The following is a 4516-nucleotide window of genomic DNA, read 5'->3' as shown; positions in this document are numbered from 1 at the left end:
CGTCCAGGTGCATAGGGCGACTAACGAAAATTTAGTATTCCAAATGTATACATGCTGCTGTTTAAAGTTCATGGCAAGGGTTTCATTTAAAGTTCCTAAAGTACATTAACACAAAATAAGTACATTTAAAGTTCATTTAAATAAATGATGTACTTTAGTATTAATGTTCCTTAAGTTCATGAAATAAATAATGTACTTTGGTATAAACCCTTACCATGAAATTTATTATTAATTATAAAAATATATTTTATTTAAAGTTCCTAATACAAAATAAGTAATGTCACATGATTGAAGTACATTAAATTGTTCCCGCATGCAAAATTGTAGGAAAATATCGGCTAGAAGACACCAATAAACAAAGACAACAACAAAAAATAAAAAAAATCTTATTCTAGGATGGGTTGAATTAAGGGCATCAGTATTACCATAAACAAAATATAATGAAAAGGCAAATACTTAAAACAAACTATGACAAAACTGTTGGAAATATGCCCTAGAGGCAATAATAAAATGGTTATTATTGTATTTCCTTATTCATGATAATTGTCTATTGTTCATGCTATAATTGTATTAACTGGAAACCGTAATACAAGTGTGAATACATAGACGACAACATGTCCCTAGTGAGCATCTAGTTGACTAGCTCCTTGATCAATAGATGGTTATGGTTTCCTGACCATGGACATTGGATGTCATTGATAGCGGGATCACATCATTAGGAGAATGATGTGATGGACAAGACCCAATCCTAAGCATAGCACAAGATCGTGTAGTTCGTTTGCTAAAGCTTTTCTAGTGTCAAGTATCATTTCCTTAGACCATCAGATTGTGCGACTCCCGGATACTGTAGGAATACTTTGGGTGTACCAAACGTCACAACGTAACTGGGTGGCTATAAAGGTGCACTACAGGTATCTCCGAAAGTGTCTGTTGGGTTGGCACGAATCAAGACTGGTATTTGTCACTCCGTTTGACGGAGAGGTATCTCTGGGCCCACTCGGTAATGCATCATCATAATGAGCTCAATGTGACTAAGTAGTTAGTCACGGGATCATGCATTATGGAACGAGTAAAGTGACTTGCCGGTAACGAGATTGAACGAGGTATTGGGATACCGACGATCGAATCTCGGGCAAGTAACATACCAATTGACAAAGGGAATTGTATACGAGATTGATTGAATCCCCGACATCGTGGTTCATCCGATGAGATCATCATAAAACATGTGGGAGCCAACATGGGTATCCAGATCCCGCTGTTGGTTATCGGCCAGAGAACGTCTCGGTCATGTCTGCATGGTTCCCGAACCCGTAGGGTCTACACACTTAAGGTTCGGTGACACTAGAGTTGTTATGGGAAATAGTATGTGGTTACCGAAGGTTGTTCGGAGTCCCGGATGAGATCCCGGACGTGATGAGGAGCTCCGGAATGGTCCGGAGGTGAAGATCGGTATATTGGACGAAGGGTATTGGAGTCCTGAATTGTTCCGGGGGTACCAGGTGATGACCATCATGTCCGAAAGGGGTTTCGGAGGCCCCGACAAGCGTTGGGGGGCCTTATGGGCCAAGGGGAGGGGGCACATCAGCCCACTAAGGGGCTGAGCGCCCCTCCCACCCCATCTCACGTAACCTGGAGAGGTGGGGGCGCCACCCCTAGGGCAGCCGCCCCTCCCGGCTTGGGGGGCAAGTTTCCTAGGGGGTGGGGGCGCCCAAACCCATCTAGGGTTTCCCCTGTGGCCGCCGCCCCTCCCCTAGGGAACCCTAGGGCACCTCCTCCTCCTCCCTTCCCCCTATATATAGTGAGGGGGTGAGAGGGCAGCCGCACCCTTCCCCTGGCGCAGCCCTCTCCCTCCTCCAACTCTTTCTCCCCTCCGTAGTGCTTGGCGAAGCCCTGCTGGAGAACCACGAGCTCCACCACCACCATGCCGTCATGCTGTCGGAGTTCTCCCTCAGCTTCTCCTCTCCCCTTGTTGGATCAAGAAGGAGGAGACGTCCCCGGGCTGTACATGTGTTGAATGCGGAGGCGCCGTCCGTTCGGCGCTAGATCGGATGTTCCGCGATTTGGATCGCTACGAGTACGACTCCATCAATCGTGTTCTAGTAACGCTTCCGCTTAGCGATCTTCGAGGGTATGAAGATGCACTCCCTCTGTCTCTTGTTGCTAGAATCTCCATAGATTGATCTTGGTGATGCGTAGAAAATTTTAAATTTCTGCTACGTTCCCCAACAGTGGCATCATGAGCTAGGTCTATTGCATAGATTCTATGCACGAGTAGAACACAAGTAGTTGTGGGCGTTGGTTTTGTTCAATATGCTTACCGTTACTAGTCCTATCTTGTTTCGACGGTATTGTGGGATGAAGCGGCCCGGACCGACCTTACACGTACGCTTACGTGAGACAGGTTCCACCGACTGACATGCACTTGTTGCATAAGGTGGCTAGCGGGTGCCAGTCTCTCCCACTTTAGTCGGATCGGATTCGATGAAAAGGGTCCTTATGAAGGGTAAATAGAAATTGGCATATCACCGTTGTGGTTTTGCGTAGGTAAGAAATGTTCTTGCTAGAAACCCATAACAGCCACGTAAAAACTTGCAACAACAAATTAGAGGACGTCTAACTTGTTTTTGCAGCATATGCTGCGTGATGTGATATGGCCAAAAAGGACGTAATGAATGAAATATATGTGATGTATGAGATTGATCATATTCTTGTAATAGGAATCACGACTTCCATGTCGATGAGTATGACAACCGGCAGGAGCCATAGGAGTTGTCTTTATTTATTGTATGACATGCGTGTCACTGAATAACGCCATGTAATTACTTTACTTCATTGCTAAACCGTTAGCCATAGTAGTAGAAGTAATAGTTGGCGAGACAACTTCATGGAGACACGATGATGGAGATCATGATGATGGAGATCATGATGATGGAGATCATGGTGTCATGCCGGTGACGATGATGATCATGGAGCCCCGAAGATGGAGATCAAAAGGAGCAAAATGATATTGGCCATATCATGTCACTATTTGATTGCATGTGATGTTTATCTTGTTTACATCTTATATGCTTAGAACGACGGTAGCATAAATAAGATGATCCCTCCTAAAATTTCAAGAAAGTGTTCCCCCTAACTATGCACCGTTGTGAAATTTCATTGTTTCCAAGCACCATGTGATGACCGGGTGTGATAGATTCTAACGTTCACATACAACGGGTGTAAGCCAGATTTACACATGCAAAACACTTAGGTTGACTTGACAAGCCTAGCATGTACAGACATGGCCTCGGAACACAAGAGACCGAAAGGTCGAACATGAGTCGTATAGTAGATACGATCAACATGAAGATGTTCACCGATGATGACTAGTCCGTCTCACGTGATGATCGGACACGGCCTAGTTGACCCGGATCATGTATCACTTAGATGACTAGAGGGATGTCTATCTGAGTGGGAGTTCATTAGATGAACTTAATTATCATGAACATAGTCAAAAGGTCTTTGCAAATTATATTGTAGCTTGCGCTTTAGTTCTACTGTTTTAGATATGTTCCTAGAGAAAATTTAGTTGAAAGTTGATAGTAGCAATTATGCGGACTGGGTCCGTAAACTGAGGATTGTCCTTATTGCTGCGCAGAAGGCTTATGTCCTTAATGCACCGCTCGGTGTGCTGAACCTCGAATGTCGTCTATGGATGTTGCGAACATCTGATATACACATTTTGATGACTATGTGATAGTTCAGTAATGTTAAGTAGTTTAGAATTGAGGCACCGAAGACATTTTGAAACTTCACATAACATATGAGATGTTCCAAGAGCTGAAATTAGGATTTCAGGCTCGTGCCCACATCAAGAGGTATAAGACCTCCGACGAGCTTCTTAGCCTACAAATTAAGGGAGAAAAGCTCAATCGTTGAGCTTGTACTCAGATTGTCTGGGTACAACAATCACTTGAATCGAGTGGGAGTTAATCTTCCATATGACATAGTGATAGTTCTCTAAAGACATTGCCACCAAGCTACTAGAGCTTCGTGATGAACTATAACATATCAGGGATAGATATGATGATCCTTGAAATATTCGCGATGTTTGACACCGCGAAAGTAGAAATCAAGAAGGAGCATCAATTGTTGATGGTTAGTGAAAGCACTAGTTTCAAGAAGGGCAAGGGCAAGAAGGGATACTTCATGAAATGGCAAATCAGTTGCTGCTCTAGTGAAGAAACCCAAGGTTGAACCCAAACCCGAGACTAAGTGCTTCTGTAATAAGGGGAACGGTCACTGGAGTAGAATTACCCTAGATACTTGGTAGATAAGAAGGCAGGCAAGGTCGACAGAAGTATATTGGATATACATTATATTAATGTGTACTTTACTAGTACTCCTAGTAGCACCATGGTAATAGATATCGTTTCAGTTGCTAAGTGTTAGTAACTCGAAATAAAAGGCTACGGAATAAACAGAGACTAGCTAAAGGCGAGGTGACTATATGTGTTGGAAGTATTTCCAAGGTTGA

Source organism: Triticum aestivum, chromosome 1B (genome assembly GCF_018294505.1).
Source record: "Triticum aestivum cultivar Chinese Spring chromosome 1B, IWGSC CS RefSeq v2.1, whole genome shotgun sequence".
Taxonomy (NCBI): Eukaryota; Viridiplantae; Streptophyta; class Magnoliopsida; order Poales; family Poaceae; genus Triticum; species Triticum aestivum.
Note: the sequence above shows the minus strand (reverse complement) of the source record.